The sequence below is a fragment of the Euprymna scolopes genome, chromosome 33 (assembly GCF_053919585.1).
Source record: "Euprymna scolopes isolate OS-2025 chromosome 33, ASM5391958v1, whole genome shotgun sequence".
Taxonomy (NCBI): Eukaryota; Metazoa; Mollusca; class Cephalopoda; order Sepiida; family Sepiolidae; genus Euprymna; species Euprymna scolopes.
In genome coordinates, this window is record NC_136514.1 from 21201730 (window position 1) to 21221287 (window position 19558).

The 19558-nt window shown below is 36.5% G+C and overlaps 1 pseudogene; it reads left to right on the forward strand.

The window, feature by feature from the left end:
• Window positions 1–6012: 6012 nt before the first annotated feature.
• Window positions 6013–6129, forward strand: LOC145258419 (5S ribosomal RNA; annotated as a pseudogene).
• The last annotated feature ends 13429 nt before the right edge of the window (window positions 6130–19558 follow it).

Here is a 19558-nt window from a genome sequence, read left to right on the forward strand (position 1 = left end):
GCTCCCTTGCATGCAGCAAACAAAAGGGCCACGGAAGATGGAGTGACCTGTGAATTAACCAGATTTGAACTCAATTGAGAACGTTTGAAGTATTATGAAGCGACGCCTCTATGCAAGTGGACGCCAATTTAAGAGCAAAGATGAGTTGTGTGATGCTCTCTAAGATGTATCACGAGGAATAACTGTGGACGAAATCACAAATTTGAATAATTCTGTGAACTAACTTCTTTTACAAGTGCTTCATAAAAAAGGATCCATAACGGACATTTAAGCTTGTCATTGACTATTAAATAAAGACGTAGGGAAATCTATCTATACTCCTATAAATTCGTTTTTCAAGCGTGTGTATTGATATTCAAAGTAAAATCCCTTTCTCTATTTATTTAAAAAGAAAATACAATTTTGTTATATATGGGGCGTGGAATTACATTCACTAGAAGATCTAGTTAATTTGCATATTCTTCTAAATATTCATTTTAATTAATTCCCTATTGTTTATTCGGTTTTCTTATGGGATGATCATCTTTAGTTAAACACTACTTGTAATTATATAAATGCAGATATTCTACATGATTTATACTTGCATAATATTTGCGTAAAATGTTTATAGTAAACACAAAATGGTTTCCATGTATATTTACGTATGCGTATATATTTTTGTTTAAAAATTTTGCCTACCAAACTCATCCTAGAGCTTTTGGTCTACAGACATGAAACTTCATATATAAGGTATTTGAATCAATACGAAACTTTATATTTGAGTTTTAACCCGGATAAATCGGTGCAAAATTGTGAAAATTAAAAAAAATGAAATTTGTCAGGTAAAGGTCGAACGCCGCCATTACGAACGCATAACGTAGTAGCTATTGGCTCATGCTTTAATTTTTAGCCTTGCAGTAAATATGTCTTCATGGCACAGTCATTGTCGTAAGCTGATGTGCTTGGTTTCGATTCTCGATGGTGGCGCACGAGTCTTCATTTTTTAAAAAATCTTTTTAAATCATTACTTTATATCGCGTCCGATATATTCCATAATATAAATCTTACCTGTTCGTTTAAATGTATGTATATATGTGTGTATGTTTGTCTGCCTAAACGTTCGACAGGCGACGGATTTTCACGAGATCGGTGTCGTTGTGAAGCCGACCCTTCGGACGACAAATACGGAAAAATTTGCTAAAATCATTAATCACTTCACCTCAAACTGGACGATTTTTGCAAATGTTTTCGAAAGCCATCCTCTCTTTTCGATTGACTAGCCTTAATTTAAACCTACATCACTTCCGATTTGGCGATGGGCGAAACAGCAAAGACATAACGTTTTTTTTCATGGTCTTTTCCGTCTTCCCGTTATGGGTTCGAGCCTGCCTGCGTACAACCACTTTTCTTTTGCTCAATTCACACATTCAAACACCCGGGCAACGCCGGGCACCCAGGCTAGTCTATATATCTATAAAAGTGAACGTGTCTGTGTGTCTGTCTGTGTACATTTCCATACGCAATAACTCTGTCAATTTTTAGTCTACAGACTCGAAATTTTATATACAGTGTACTGTGATCGGGTTTCGGCCAGAAATTTGGCTGTTAAGGGGTCAAAGTTCAACGATTTGACCTTTGAGAACTCTACCAAACTCCTCCGACAATTTTTGGTCTAAACACTTGAAATTTAAGATATAGGTTCCTTGGACATGGGTCTAACTTAATAACTTGATTTGAGTCCAAAAGAATAAATTTTAAGTGGTCATAATAAGGTCAAAGTTAAAACAAATTGATCGTTTTTTTCCTTAGCATACACCTCCAAACACCCTGGCAACGCCGGGCTGAAATGCTACTATATCTATAAAAGTGAACGTGTCTCTGTGTGTGTGAATGTGTGTGTGTCTGTGTACATTTCCCTACGCAATAACTCCTTCCTTGGACATGGATCTACCTTAATAACTTGATTTGAGCCCAAAACCATAAATGTTACGTGGTCATAATAGGGGTCAAGTTAAAAAAATTAGCCGCTTTTTTTTCGTGCTCAACACACACCTCCAAACACCCGGGCAACGCCGGGCACTCAAGCTAGTATTGAATGAATTGACAGCGTTAAATCTCTGTCCGTCCGCGCTGCTTGTTTCTTAAGTTTCAGAAGGAAATAATAATTAAGATAACATTAATCTTCGTCTCCAATATCAATTGGTAGATGCTTTTATTTAAACATGTAAAAAGTAAACCTACTGTGCTAGCGCCGCCTATCGCCCCGCAAGTTAACTATCGAATTTATTTCTGGCTTGAACATTCTTAGTAAATACTTATCTATAGTATATAGATTAGTATTTACTAATATCTCAGATGGTTGAATAAATTGGAAGCTGTTTAAAAATAAGAATTGACACAACATCACTATGATACATTTTATTATTGTTATTTTTTTTAACAATTTAGTTCACTTTATACTTTAAAGAGACTGCAATGTTCTAATAATCAAATCCCCCCATTCAAAATCCTATTTTAAAAGTGGTAAATATAGCATTGCATAGAATAACAGAAGAAAGATGCAATAAACTCACTTCTGTACAAGACAGATGTGATACAACTTTTCTGAAATAATTTATTTTAATCATCCAACAAAAAAAAAAGAAAGAAAGAAAGGAAAAGATTAGAAAATATTTATTCTGTTTATTAATTATCTCCCTTGACAACATATGTTTCTATTACATCTGTATTTTAATTTGGGAAGCCGCTATTTTCTATTTGGGTTTCTCATCGTCTTTGTTCTCTTCGTCGAAGACAGAATTCCATTGAACGTTTAATTTCGGAAATTTTATTAATATGTTTTCTCTTTCAAAGCAATTCGCTTGCAAATATTTAATTGAATTTTGCTCGATATCTAATAAAAAAAAACTACCTATAGGGATTTGCTTTATTTCCGTTCTCACGTGATTTTACTCACACGCGAATAACTGTTAGAGTTTTTGAAAAATGATGAAAGGGCTTTATCAATATGATGTGTACAATATTGCACATCGTTTTTGTTTTATCGTGTACGGGGATTAACACGCATGCGCTATGATAAATAAAGAGATTTATATCAACATAAACAAAAGAATGATAATTACTGATTCGATAGAAATATCGATTTGGCCATTTCAAGATATACCTCAATCAATCTATCTATGATATAGAATATAATTTTTCTGTGTGTGTGTGTGTGCGTGTGTGTGAGTCTGTACTCTATGGACTCCGAAACAGCTGGACCGATGTTTTTTGCAATTTTCACACTAAGGAATTTGATGTGTCTGGGAGTGTTCTTACGTAGGTTTTGTATGGGAATGCGTCTAATAAGTACGAAAATCGATAATCGAATAAATCCGATTAAACAATGAAATCCGATTTTGGCCACAGTTAACACTTTTTACAACTTAACATCACAAGTGCATTTGAAAAGTTTTATAACCGCACAAGCAGAAAGTTTAAACCTTTGAAATAAACTGTGGATTATTTTATAAGAAAAGAAGCGCTTTCGAAATGAATATTTCCTTTTAGGCAAATTTGGAGCTTGTCTTTTGTACGTCTAACTATAATTTAAGTGGTTATGTAAAATTTAATTTCATGAAATCAACAGTTGGTTCTTTTATAAGACAGTGGCGCGTTTAAATTAAGTGGTTCTGTTTGAAGCACAATTGAACCATAATACTAAACTTTTGCAACTAAGTGAAGCCAGGGTGACCCCAAAAAACGGGCCCCGTGTACACTTTATGTGATATCTCCATTATTTAATCACCGATTGCCCTTATTTTACAGGACATGGCAGCATCAACAACCGTGAGTATGCCAAGACCCCAGTGGGAGCTGGGACAAAGAATACTCTGTGCTAAACTTTACTACAAGAAAAAGTTAAGAAAACCCGGGACAGTTTCATGCGTTAGTTCGAATGTGAAAAGGCTCCACTCAAAAGAAGAATTCAGAACTGGGTGGACCACTTCGAGAAGTATGAGACCGTGGATAACATCAACGCTGCCAGAGAGAACCGTCGAAGCTACTCAGGACGTCCCAAGAAGCGAAAAGCCGAGCTGGTCGAAAGAGTGAGAAAGTCTCACCGGCAGAGTCCGAAACGCTCAGTGCCTCGGTATGTCCCGTGAAACTTGCAGGAGAGAGCTGGTGAATGATATCAGGGCTTACTCATACAGAATACAGACGCTGCAGAACCTTACAGACTCAGACAAGAAGCAGAGGAGGGCTATGGCAGTCAAGATGCCCGAGAAGATCAAGGAGACACCAAGTTTCCTTAACCTCGTTTGGACCTCAGTTGAAGCCCACTTCCATCTTGATGGAAAGGCGAACTCCAAGACAAATGTCTTCTGGGCGTCCTTTAGACCCAATGAAGTAGCAACCAAGCCCCTGCACTCTTCTAAGTGCACGGTGTGGGCTGCAAACTCGGCATCATCGGACCAATCTTCATCGAAGAATCTGGCGCAGCAGTGACAGTCACCAAGGAGCGGTATGTGGAAGTCCTCAAAACCTTCAATAGTGAGCTCCAGACAATCTACCCGTCGCTCATGAGCAAGTTCTGGTTCCAGCAGGACGGAGCAAGTTCTGACACCTCAAACCTGTCCCGAGATTGGCTGAAAGAGAACTTCGGAAGCCGAGTGATCAGTCTCAAGACTGATTTTGAGTGGGCACCCCATAACCCGGACCTAAGCCCCTCAGATTTTATTTTTTGGGGGCTATCTTAAGGACAGAGTCTACGCAGGGAAACCCAGAACCATCATGGAACTCGAGGAAGCCATCAGGGAGGAGATGAGAGCCATTACCAATTCGGTCTGTAAGAAGGTCATGGACAACTTCGTGCTGCGCCTCAAGAAATGCACGGAGCTAAATGGAGGCCATCTAGAACATATGCTGTAGAGCGGAGAAAAAAGGCTAAAGACCCTAGTGTTTTGATGTGATGTTTTGAATATAATAAACTAGTTATGACCAAAGTTTCATTCCATTCGGACAAAACACTAAGAAATATCCCATTTAGCTGTTTCGCATTATTTTAATATCCCATTTAGCTGTTTCGCATTATTTTACTAAAGTAAGTAAAGCTTCATTATTTTTCAAAACTGTTTTTGTTTCTTTGTTTTTCGATATTTCATCGATATCATTTAGCAAGAGTGTTTAGCAGAAAAGCCAACAAACGTTTTGAAATAGTGTTTAATGCTCTTTACTTGAAATAATTTCAGCGAACCGAAATAAAAACGAAATTTGAGGCGATAACTACTTGAACAATTTTTTTTATATAAACTACACATGCTATAATCGAATATTCCTCAAGGACAAAATAACGGAAAACATGAAAATATTCTTATAAATATTCCTTACATTGACGGAACTCTCTTAAACTACTACTACTACTACTACTACTACTACTACTACTCTCTATCCGTCCCTTTTCCTTCCTTCTATTTTTATTTTTGTTTACATTTCTAGATACAAAATAGTTGTGTGAGAACGGTGAATTTGTTGACGCTTTGTTTAGATTAAAAGTTTCTATAACTTAGTTGAAGGATTCCAATATGGGGTTTTCATTCTTATATTTCTTATCAGTAGGTTCATATGCGTTTTTGCTGCTAAATGACTTTCGTCGGCGTTCAATTCGTAGGAAAATCATGTTCAATTTTCGATTTTTGAGCCATTATTCGGAAAAATAGGTAACTTTACACGAATTGGGAGGAGTTTTTTTCATGTTTGAGTGATCCGTCCGTGATTTTTCATTTTAATATACTTTCATAGAAATGTTTCTGTTATGTAAAAAAACAACAACAACAACAACTATTTTCTTTACGTCAAAAGTGTCACGCTCATACATAGATTCCATAGTTAATATTAAATACTGACCCAACGGGTCACGGGTAGTCTAGTATATATATATATATATATATATATATATTGAATTTTGAAAAAGGAAACACAAAAAAAGTTGATTGACATTAATCCGCTGAGTTTCCATATAAACACTTGCCTAACAATATGTTTTAACTATATATATACGGAATAATCGCGTTGACAAACCGGTTCTCATCAGATCACCGAAGTTAAGCAACGTTGAGCCTGGTTAGTATCAGATGGGTGACTATTTGGGAATTCTAGGCGCTGTATGTGCTCTCCGCTTATCTCGGCATTTGTTTCCAGTCGTCCTGTACTTCACTTGCCACTGGTAGTTAACAATGTCGTCTCAGGAGAGGCGTGGTTGGAGACTGCGTACCTCCTGCCACAAAAATTTCACGCGCAAGATAGCCTTCGTGAGTATCCATATTCTGTTCAAGACTGAAGGAGCCTGCATATATATATATATATATATATATATATATATATATATATATATATATATATATATATGTGTGTGTGTGTGTGTGTGTGTGTTGATAGATAGATTTAAAGGTAAATACAAGAGAACTGAAAGGATAAAACCAAAGTAAAGGTACTTCAGAGTTTATTATAGTCACAAAAGATCTTTGAATCCATAATAATTTCGTGTCATACTTGTAACAATATTTATATATTTTTAAAGATAATAATCATAACATTGTAGTCCAGAATTTTATCTAAAATTTTATCTAAAAATTGTTGGAGAAATTCAAATTTTGTATTGAGATATTCAGGAAGAATTCTTTTTTTTTTTTTTTTTTTTTATTACATTTTCACCCCAAACAAGGCAAATTGCCACTTTGGTGTAGGGGGCTACTATCAGGGGCAACAACTACTGGGGTACTATGTAGGGATTTGGGCAGCAAGGTGTCGGTTCACGTTACACTTGAACTTCTGCACGTCAGTACTGTTGGGGAAGCAGGGACCTGGAATGGAATTCCAGAGTCTTGCGGTTCTGGGGAAGAAACTATTGGAGTAAAAAGATCTTTTACATCTAGGGACCTCTACAGTGTGGGGGTGGGATCTAGTAGCCTGTCGGGTTTGTCGAGGGTGCTCGCGTCGTGGGGGCACAAGTGATTGCAGTTCATCAGAGCATTCACCACTAAAATACTTGTAGAACAGGCAGAGGGATGCAACATTTCGTCGATGGGACAGAGGCTGAAGCTTAGATGCCAGTTCAGGGCCTATCAGATTTGCGACTCTCTTTTGAACCTTGTCAAGGAGCGAGAGACTAGTAGCAGATGCACCAGCCCAGATGTGGCAGCAATACTCCATACATGGGCGAATGGTGGCCTTATAGAGGTACAGGATACTTTCGGGTGTTAGTAGTTTTCTAGCACGGTAGAGAGAGCCTACCTTTCTTGCAGCGGCCCTGGCAATGCCTTCAATGTAATTGTTCCAACTCATGTTTCCTGTGAACGTTAGGCCAAGGAGTTTGAAAGATGGACTCTCAGATAAAGGGTCGTTGGCCATTGCTATTGGTGGTAGAGAGGGTTTCTTGTAATTATTGAATGAAACTAGTTTAGTCTTGGCAGCATTGAACGCGACCAACCACTTTTGTCCCCATTCCACTACAGATTGGAGGTCTTCCTCTAGTGTTTCTGCCATTTCTTTAGAAATGTGTTCATTCGTCTTCCTGTCGTGTCTGCCATAGAGTGTAGTGTCATCAGCATATATACCCATCTCAGAGGCAATGTTGTCGGGGAGGTCATTTATGAATATCAGGAACAATAGAGGTCCAAGGATAGAACCCTGGGGCACTCCCGCATTTATATCATATTGTTTAGATGTGCGACCGTCGAGGACTACCTGGATTTTTCTCTTATCTAAGAAGGATTTAATTATGTTAAGTATTCTACCAGTGATACCGTAAGATCTAATCTTCCTGAGGAGACCCTCATGCCATACCCTGTCAAAAGCCTTAGATATATCTAGAGCTACCGCTCTGCCTTCCCCCGCTTTGTCCAGTGATTGGTATATACGTTCAGAGATCACGGTGAGGATGTCTGCTGTGGAACGGGCTTGTCTAAATCCATATTGTTTGTCAGTCAGTAGTTTAGCATCTGTAAGATGATGGACTAGAGCATGGTTAATTATGGTCTCAAATATTTTGGCAAAAAGTGGGAGGAGGCTAATGGGGCGATAATTTGATGGGTCTGTCCTTTCGCCAGAATTCTTGAATACTGGTACAACAGAAGCAGTTTTCCAACAGCCCGGAAAGCAAGCTTCATTAAGACATTTGTTGTAGAGTTTGGAGAGAACTGGAGCTACTTCGGCTGAGCACTTTTTTAATAGCACAGCTGGGATAAGATCGGGTCCACATGCTTTTGAGGTGTCAAGGTTTTTTATGATAGCATGCACATGAGCAGGGGTGGTTTTCAGATCGTCTAGTGTGGCGTCTGTCCGCAAAGGAAAGTCAGGTAGGGGGTGGTTGGAAGGGTCCAGTGTGGAGTTTGAGGCAAACCGACTGGCAAGCATGTTAGCCTTGTCGGTTGCTGAGGAGACAACCTCGTGATTGTTGGTTAGTGGGGGAATTGTTGATTGCCCATTATTTACTACACTGTTGTAGATTTTCCAGAAGTCTCGAGTTCCTAGTTTTTGTGCTTCGATGCGCTTTTTAGTGGTTTCCGTAAATTCTCTCTTAGCTGTCGCTATTTCTTTCTTAACGTTATTTCTAGCTTCTATATACTTCAGTCTGTTTGAACTGGACTTATGTCGGTTAAACCTACGGTATGCATGCTGCTTTTGAGTAATGGCAGTTGCACAAGTCGACGTAAACCATTGGGGAGAGTGGGGCTTACTATAAAATTTCCGCATGGGAACATGCGCTTCGATTGCAGTTTTGAACCAGTCAGTGGTCTCGTTTGCACACTGTTCAGCAGGGAGAGAGAAAATATTTTTCCATCTAATTAGTTCCCTGATGGCTTCCCAGTCAGCCTTATTATAATATCTCGTTGTTTTGAGCACTGGCTCTTCAGTTTTGGGACTAGAGTTTAGGGCGATTTCAACCATTATCACTGCATGATCAGCGTTCCCGAGTGGGCTGTGGGCCTTCGCTATGCAGTCATCGGGAACTGTGGTCAAAAACAGATCTAGAAGTGATGCGTGTTGTTCTTCCTGGTCAGGGAAACGGGTTGGAAACGTAACAATTTGTGATAGGGAGTGAGATATAGCGAAGCTATGGGTTGTGCTGCCCGCTGCATCTGTGTGAGTAGAGAATCCAAGCCAGTTTTTGTGGTGGACATTAAAGTCACCAAACACATGTATTCGTGCGCTAGTGTCGAGGGACAGTGCCGTGTCTATGCTGTCAGATACTTTGTTTATTATGGAGCAGTCCTGAGTCGAGGGAGAGCGGTAGAGAAAATAATAGTAGCTAATACTGTGTTGCACGTTTAGTCTAAAGCACATAAAGGCTTGATCATCTGTTTCTAGGTTTGTTTCTCTAGTCAAGGGAAGGGTATTACGAATGTAAACTCCAAGTCCGTGCATATGTCTGTCAGAGTCCTTACGGCAGAGTGGGAGATATCCAGGCATGTTAAAGTGGTTAGAGGGAATGGAGGAGTGTAGGTTAGTCTCACTTAGTGCTAAGATATCCGGGGTATTTGTTAAGAGAAATGCTTCAACATCAGCTAAGTTAGTTCTAAGCCCACGGATATTTGTGAATGAGAGCCTCAAGGGAGGAGGCAAGTTGAATTTGTTTGTCCCTAATCCTGGTTTAAGCTTATTTTTAGATTGTACTGTCGTCATATTTTTTTTTAAGAGTTTCGGTAAGGGGGAGCTAAACAAGAGGTTATGCGGAGCTTCAGACATGCATCACATGTAGACCATCAGCTGACCTTTCTCCAATTAGGATTGTGGCCCCAGGAAAGCCCACCGGGGATGAGTGCAGAGTCCCTTTCCATGCGCGTCATGGCACTGCAAACAACCCGATATTATTCAACTGTTGATGGAGCAGCCGCTCTAAGCGCTACCAAAGAGTTAGGGCACCTGTACTACCAGTCGGGAACAGCAGCCAGGAACTGTCAATCCGGTACCCTCAACCCTTTAGAAGAAGGTCAACCCAATCTAACCGCTCAGGCATATCTTATACTCAAGCACTCCCAAATGTTCAGTTATAGGGGTGGGGCATGCTGGGAATGGGGAAGAACGGCGTTCATTGCCCTAGCCAGGAAACAAGATCTACCGCTGGGTGTTTCTGTCGAATAACTGAGATAGTGTCTCTGCGCTTGACTAATAGGCAAAGAAGGAGTATGGAAGCCGGGCGATAGACAGAGCCTATCTACTCCTTAAGCAATTTAGGTTTGCAAACCGGTGAATTTGTTTGAGTCACCAGCTCTAGGAAGGTTGTCATCCAAGACTGAAGAGGCCTCTCTCCCCTTTGGTTTAGTTTCAGAGTTTTCCTTCTCCTAGACGGATGATCTGGGAAGACCTACTGGGTCCGTCAGCCCTGAGAGGGTTTTCTCCGCGCCTAGGTTCTAATCCAGGTATTTCTGCGACCCCGCGTTGTTAGTGTTACTGGGTTAGTTTGTTGGGGATTATATCTACTGATTAGTTACACTCCTCAAAGTGATTTAGGGACATGCTATTTACTTGTTAATGGATAAAGGGGGTGGGTGAAGTTCATGCAGTGTAAGCGTCTATGTTTGTAAGAGGGCTTGTTAGGGAGGAGATAATGTGATTTTAGTCGTACCCTTTTTTTTTTTTATTAATGTTAGCTTAGGTCTAGTATAGTGTTACAGTATGAGTAGGTATTAAGAATTGAGCTACGAGTTGTGCCTGAGCTATTTTAGATGATAGGAGGGTTAAGATGTAAGTGCAATATAGCATGGATAAGACAGCAAGTATTGAGTCATGCGTAATTAGGTGAATAGATATATATGGGCAGGTTTTCAGTAGGTGCGAATAGAGTTGGAGTTGTAGGTGTTTTTTAGTAAGAGTCATGGGGCGTTTTGCATAACAAGGAGTGTCGTTTCAATAACGTAATTAATCGTTGCAAAACTCGAGACAGTTGTGTAGTGCATATCGCTTTGTTTCTGGGTACTTTGGCTGTTAAGTACCTGCCTTTGTGTGCATAGGCTGTTAAGTCCCTTACTGGATCGGAATGAGCTGTAATGCATGCCTTAGAGGTAGAAATGTATAGATGTTTAGTGATGGTTATTAAAACAGTTTGCATGTGAGGGATTAGGGGCTGGAAGTTAGCGATTCAACTACAGATGCGGAGCAATGTGGGAGTTTAGTGGCGGATAGGTTGGAAGGAGTAGATTGTTAGCGTTCAAGAGAAGAGGGGTTATTTATTTACAGATGGATTTCCATTAGGATTTTTGAGTTACAGGTAAGGTTTAGTCTGAAGAAGGGAGGAAATTTTTTTTTTTTTTTTTTTTTATGCATGCAGGTAAGACAAACGCAATCGTCTTGGAGGTAAAATGTATAGGATTTCGTAGCTAGCTATTAGGTTTAAGAAACAATTAGTATATATGTAAAACCATCATAACATTCGTTACCATTTCATTTAAACATATTGTCGATAAGGTAGCGTCTATATATATATATATATATATATATATATATATATATATATATATATATATATAGCGTTGATATATATATATATGTGTGTGTGTAGCGTCAATATATCTATAATATAAAGCTAAATGCCTGTGTGTGTATGTGTGTGTGTGTCTGGTCACGAATAGGCTCCTATATGGTTGACTATTTTTAAAAACTGATTACATGTAATGATAGAAGATGTATCGAGACCCACACATGGGTCGGTTTGATCTGGAAGAACAGTGGTTCCTTAAAATTGTGGGGTCTGCATTGGCACCTGGTCCACAAAGTATGGGAATAAAGAATGTAAAAACTAAAAAAAAGCGTTTACAATTGTTTTTGATATAGATGTGCATAAGAATACTTTGATAAGTATGTTTTAACTTAAATAGGGATGGTATAATAAAATTATGGGGTCTGCGTTCGCGCTTGGCCTCCATAGAATGGAAATAGGTACAGACTTTAATAAAGACTTTTCATATCTATCTGCGTAAGTATACTTTGATAATTATGTTTCAGTTTGAAGAAATATGGTATAATAAAATTATGGGGTGTTCGTTCACCCTGACCTCCATAGAATGGAAACATGTCACAAAGTTTAACAAGGTTTTTTTTAATATAGATCCACATAATATTGTGATAATTGTTTCAGTGTGAACAGGTATGGTATAATAATTTATGAGCTTTATCTATTTTATTTTTACTTTCATCATATTTTGCTTTGGTTTTGATATCCCCAAATTCGAAGCTATCTCATTACAACCCGTCGTTTTCATAACCTATCATACTTTCATAAATCAGAGTCCATTTTCTGTAGGCTGTTCTTTAACCCAGTCAACGACGGGTACTTTTGCTAGTACTATATATATATATATATATATATATATATATAATTTTTTTTTGACTACTCGCTTGAGGATAACCAATGGAGGTCGAAAACGTTCGCGATTATGGGAAATTCCTTTTCTTTTTCCACTCGAAAAAAACGTTCAGAAAATTGTCCGACAAAGAGAAAAAGAGGATTACAAGAAAAACAAGCAAGAGTTGTCTTTGCTACTTAATGAAACGTGCATATATATATATATATATATATATATATATATATATATATATATATATATATATATATATATATATACTAGCATTTCAGCGCGGCGTTGCCCGGGTGTTTTGATGTGTATGTTGAACAAAAAAAAGTGGTAGTAGGAAGGCAGGCTCAAACCCGTACCGCAAAGGAGGAAACGAACGGGGTAAAACCTAACGTTTATGCTGTTACGACCATCGCCAAACCGGAAGCGTCACTTTTTTAAATTAAGGCCAGACAATCTAAAGGAGAGGATCACTTTAAAAAATATCGGCGAAAAAAAGTGACTCCCCCCCTGTAGAAAAGTGCCTAGTTGAAGGGGAAGATATTAATGTTTTTAACCAATTGTTCGATATTTGTCGTATGAAAGGTCGAACTTTAAAACGGTACTAATATTGGTAAAATCCGTCGCCTCTATCGAAAGTTAAAGGCAGACATGCAAACAGACATGCATTCATACATTTATATATTGGTAACGAAAAGCTTTGGAGCCAAACCGATGAAAATGCTTGCCCTATCTCTGGTTACTCTTTATGTAAAATTTCAAATATTTAGACCAGAAATTGTCCGAGTAATTTGGAAGAGACCGCAGAGGTAATTTTTTTTAAAAACTTTGACCCCTATTATGACCCCTTAAAATTTATTGTTTTGGGCTCAAATCAAGTTATTAAGTTATATCCATGTTCAAGGAACCTATATCTAAAATTTCAAGTGCGTAGACCCAAAATTGTTGCAGGAGTTTAGTAGAGTTCTCAAAGGTTAAATCGTTGAACTTTGACCCCTTAAACGCCAATTCTGGCCAAAAACCGATCACATCGATTTTCCCAAATCTCAGTACCCTGTATATCAAATTTCGAGTCTGCAGACTCAAAATTGACAGAGTTATTGCGTAGGGAAATGCACACAGACACACAGACACACCGACACTTTGACTTTTATAGATATATAGATAGGTAGATAGATTAAACAAAAATACATACGCATACATAAATATATATGGAAACAATTTTGTGTTTCCTGTAAACATTTTTACGCAAATATTATGCAAGTATAAATCATGTAGAATATCTGCATGAATACAATTACACGTAATAGTTAACTAAATCATGATCATCCCATAAGAAAACCGAAGCAACTAATAGGGAATTAATTAAAATGAATGTTTAAAAGAATATGCAAATTAGCTACATCTTTTGCTAGTGAATGCAATTCCACAAGCCATATATAAGAAAATTGTATTTTCTTTATAAATAAATAGAAAAGAGTGAGTTTAATATGAATGTGGATTTTATATATGCGTGTATATATATATATATATGTGTGTATGTGAATAAAAACGCTCAATAAAACCAAATAAGGAATAGAGCATATAATATAAACAGTAACATGATAAAATGTGTTAAAAACCCTTTAGCAAGAGTTAAAAACTTGTTTAATTTTGAAAAAGGAAACACAAAAAGTTGATTGTCTTTAATCTGCGGAGTTTCCATATAAATACTTGCCTAACAATATGTTTTAACTCTTGCTAAAGTATTTTTAATATATTTGATTAACACTTTGTTTATATGTATGTATGTATGTATGTATGTATGTATGTATGTATGAGGTAGAGAGGGCTCCCGTAAGCCGTGGTGAAGGCAACCTTTCTAGGAGAAGCAAATCTCTGATTTAAAAAACCATAAAGCGGAAGACCAGTGCCCGCATTAAGCTGGTCTGCAGTTTAATTTGTTTGCTGGCTATCTTGCTCTTGCTTGTTGCTGGATCTCAACATTTTGAACCGAGAGAGAGACTTAGCTGTCGTACAAAGCTAAGACTCTGTAACATCATATTTGTATAGATACTCCCTCAGACATTTGGGCTCATGGATTTTAAATGTCTGAGGGAGTGGTACTCGTCCGACAAGACGTTGCAATCATCATGTATGTATGTATGTATGTATTTTGCTCTGATACCCCAAAAAAAGAAATTCATGAGCTTGGATGTTTCAAAAGTCACATATAAAAATATTTCAGTGTAAAAATCTTAATATAAAAACAATTTCTTTGAATCCATTAAAATACGTATATAAAAACCGAGTACTTTCAATGCAATTATTGACCTGTATATATATATATATATATATATATATATATATATATATATATATATATATATATATATATATATACGAAAAAACTATAAAAATAAAGAAATATACAAGAAAAAAACCCAATGAATATGAAGGAAATCATAAACGACAAAGAAAATTAAAAAAAGACAAAAAAAAAGAAAATGAATGTCCCTAGAATTACAGATAAAAGCCACTTAAAAAAATAAAAAAAATAAACAAGGCACCGTATTATGATAGATTGAAAAACAAATAACTAACCATATTTAACAATTTTAACTAAATGTTTTACACCCATCTATTATATAAAGACGCATATTAAGCGTAATAAAAGATAAATGTAAAATAAATGAATAAAAGAAAGATAAAATGAATAAACCTAAATAGTAAAAAACTAAAAAAAAAGACTTGAAATTCTAATACATAGGATTAGTGAGGGAAAAAAAACATTTAAAAATTTTTAAATAAAGCATATCATATTAAATGTTACAGAATTACATTATTCATTCAGACGTGACATTCTATTCACACGATGTTAAACACGAAAATCAGAAAAAAACGTTATTCTAGATTAGAATAAAATTGTTAAAGAATTTTTTCAATTTCAATCTTTGGGAATAATAATTCAAGCAAATTCACTGACATCTGAAATTATTAAATATGCTAGACTTAGGAGTAATAAGAAAACATTATTTAATTCTAAGTTTTTTTTTTACCATTTCCTGATTATTTTGTTCTAGCTGCCGATGGCGAAATTGCACCGAATGCAAGGTATTCGCCCGCTACTCAGACATTCCATGCGTTAATAACCTGTGTGTTCCAACACATGGTTAGTCCCATAGGATGTATATACACCCCGATACATACATGTTTATAGTGTTATTGTTTTGTAAAATATAGTTATCCTGTTGGTTCAGGATATATCTACAATCCCCGTTGAACAGTTTGAATCACTTGTATCTCGTTAATATTAATATAAAAGAATACAATAAAATAAATTCTAAAACAAAGGAAAAATTAAAATATTGCATTAGCTAAGCTCATAGTAACAATACTGAAAGAGTAATAAATTGTAAAGAAAATAATAATCCCATCAAAAATTATGATAAAAGCAATAACAAAACATTAATTGCGCACTAAATATCAAAGAGTAACCTAATGAAGGATAATGTGCGCTTATGTCTACAAATTTTCATTCTCACTGGAAAAATACAAAGATATATAAATCATAAAATCATACCTACGTTATTAAGCTGAGGTAGATGGATACCTCAGAAAGATAAAGTGGTGTCTATCTCTAAAGAAAACTGAGATACAACTGCGCCATACCACGAGTCAGGAGAGTACTAGGAGGGAGAAAAAGTTTCTAACTAGGAATTATGAGCACTTAAGCAAGATTGAGATGAAAAAACACTCCATGGGACTAACGCAGGGTTAAGTGCAATTGTTTGTATCTATCTTGCCCTTGCTTACCGGGTATATTAACTAAATAGGTTTTTAAATTCTTTTTCATTTTTTTTCATTTTCATTTTCTTTCCTTGAAGTTTGTAATGCTGGGTATAGGGCAGTGAACATTTCCCTGTTTTTTTGTTACCACCAACCGAGAGCTCTTTTTAGTATCCTCGTTGTTCCCTTAAGTGCAATTGTCTGGATTTCTCTTGCACTTCGTTTACCAGGAATATTAATTAGGTCTGGTTGCTCTTATGATTACTAGAATAATGGAGACTATTTCAAAATTCCAGTTTGTTTTGTGTCATATATAAGACATTAGTATGTCCTTATGTTGACCATCTAAACTTTTTTCGTAACCTAACCTCATTGGGATACTAACGTCCGCAAAGGTGTCTTCTTTCTCAGTCTTGTCCGATTTCACTATGTCAGCCTTATGTCTCAGTAAACATGTTCATAGGTAAACATTTAAACAATCGTCTGTATTTTTGAGATGAGGTGTTTTCATTGATTGAGATTGTCGGACTGACTTCCTCATCTTGGTTGCTATTGTCACAACGTTTCGGCCGTTTTGCCCTCCGGCAATCTCAATCAATTTAAACAATACTTCATTATATTATTTTAATTGGAATTCATTATTGAGATGAGTATTATTTATATTAATTCATTTACTGCGGACTATTATTCTCATCTTTATGAGTTGTTTCACGGCGTTTCGGCCAACTATTCCTCTGGCCTTCGTCAGGTGGTAACCGCGACGGATAGGAACTTCGAATCTCCTAACTGCGTCCTCAGCAATTACTGCCATCCGTAGTTGTTGGCCAAGTACGCCTCTGCCCAGATTCGGGGCCGGTGGCGCAGTTGATAGAGACGTTGAATCTTTACGTTTCCAGATGATGATTGTCTGAAGATAGGTATAAAATAACATCTATTCTTAACACATAGTGTGTAAAATGGATGCTTGATTTCAGTTTTAATTTTTTACACATTATATGTGATGCCACTAAGTCAAGAGTACACAATTTGGTATAAACCGAAAACAAAAGAAGATAAAATAGAAATCTAATAACATGAGGAAAGATTGTCTTCTTTAACGTCTTTACCAATTTACCTGAGCGATTAATATCAATTATGTAGAGATGTCATCGCTAACTCAACATTTGAAATTATGATGGTGAAGCTTTTGTGGGGGAAGCATTTTCAAAGAGCAGATGTCACAGAATCAAAAGTCAAGGGAATCGGATAACTGTTCTCTGTTTTTGGCTCATATTTCCATCGAAGTGACCATTTGGCACAATCTGAAACACAAAGACATAAACATCGTATTACTAGAGTAGTTCCAAAGGTTGATCTTCCTAATTTTTAACATAAAATGATGAAGAGCTATGAGGACAAGAGTGATAACATTAAAAACAAACCACTTTTTTTGCTCCAGAATTTATTTTCTACATTATCATCATCATTCTCAATGCACTTTTGCCAGCAATGGACGAGAGCTGTGCATAAGTGTCCGAGCCGCGCTTTGTCATACGAGAGCCGTTCCAAAAGTAGACTCCTATTTTTCTAACTCAAAAAGTTTAATAGATACAATGACGGGAGTAATACCATCATAACGAGCGGATTTTTGCTACCAAGAATTTTTTGTCTACATAGTAACCCCCATTTTCAATTTTTGTTCATTTTTTTTTTCATTTTTGCCAAGAATTCAACAATCACGCATCTCTGCTTCTGATGCACGTCTATGATACGAGTTACTTTTTTTTTTGGTCTCACACCGTCAATATCTGCAAAAAAAAAAGATGAAACGTTCAGGTCATAAATGAAAAGATCAGTTATTATACAAATCAAATTTGTAATCTTTTCTGATCCATTCTGGTGAAAAAAAAATAGAAGATATCACTTTTTGTAACGCCCCTATTATTGAATATTGTTTTTGAAATCACAAACAATCGATATCTTAGTAACCGTTGTTGATAAAAGAAAATTAATAGATAATGCCCGTTGGAGTTCCTGTGCATGAAATCTACTGTTAAATAAGGATAGTGCTGTATATATCGTTAACCGGTATTACTTGTTTCCAATAACAAAGAAACATAATGAAGAATGATTAGATAAAAGACTCAGATATGCAGAGAAAACCACTTGGTTACCCATATAGTACTGACCAGACTAAGTGGCTCTTAACTTCGGTTATCTAACAAGCCCTGATACATTATAAAGCATGCATATGCTAAAGGGATTACAGCAACCTTGAATGAAGTTATAGCGAAAGAGCAGAGCATCTTTGCGATCGCCTCGTATAAAATGTCCTATAGTACATTGCGAGTGTCGAATGCTTAGTGTGAAGATGCTCCCTTGATATTTTTCCTAGAAGGAAAATTCTTTCATAAAGAAAGTTGTGGATTGTTTCATTAATCTTCTTGTCATGACGGGAAGATTAGAACATAGGGGGAAAAAAGGAGTGTAGCTTATAGAAACTAGTCAATTTTCACATACGTATGCATCGTATGTCTTGCTTCCTCCAAGAAGATAATGCTCTTTGCGAATTAGTCGTGATTTTCATAACGGAATAATCTACAGCATGTTTGGATTCTTAACGATATCTGTCGAAAATGTTTATCTCAACGCATAATCTTAATCATATTGGGATTTGTCAACACTTGCACGGTATTTGAAACGATCATGTCAAACTCTGTTGGGGAAAGGAATAATCACAGCAGATGTCAGCTTGGACATTACTCTGTGTCGGAATCAAAAGTTACGGAAATGTGATCACTGTTTTCTGTTCTTGGCGCACGCTACCAGCAGAGTTAAAAATGTTAGCAATCTGTTACACAAGAAAGTAAATACCTTCGGGCTAAGATCAAAGTGTAGTATCTGATCTGATGAAGCACTACACTTTTTTGTCTCGCTTAATAGAAGAGAAATCCTTCATGACTGATGCAATTTTAAAATTTTTGTTACTGACCAAAGTGCTCCTTTTTGAGGAGCTGATTTCCTCCCTCCTTCATTAAAAACCGACCCTGTGTTTAAATCTGCCCTCGTGGGAAGAGAAATAAACAAAACCAAACAAAAAGAACGTAAATACCATAAATAATATTACATCTCGGTTTCTGAAATTTACGTGATCTGAGAAGGACTTAGAAATACAAATAAAGAGTTTAAAAAACAAACAAACAAACAAACAAAAAAGACAAAAGAAAAAGAAAGAATCAAAAGAGACACACGAATATAAATACGTAGTAGAACACTTTTAAAAACAAATACTTTAAAACATTGGAGAATTTAAAGCACATTTTTAAAATTCGTTTTTATTTAAAAAAAAAACGCTACTAATATAAATACGAGGTGCCTTAAATAAGTTTCCAGACATTTTTGTACAGGCATTTAAATTTGTCGTAGACTTAATTTTAATTTTATTTATTACGGACAATTATCATCATCTATTATAAGTGGTTTCACGACGTTTCAGCCAA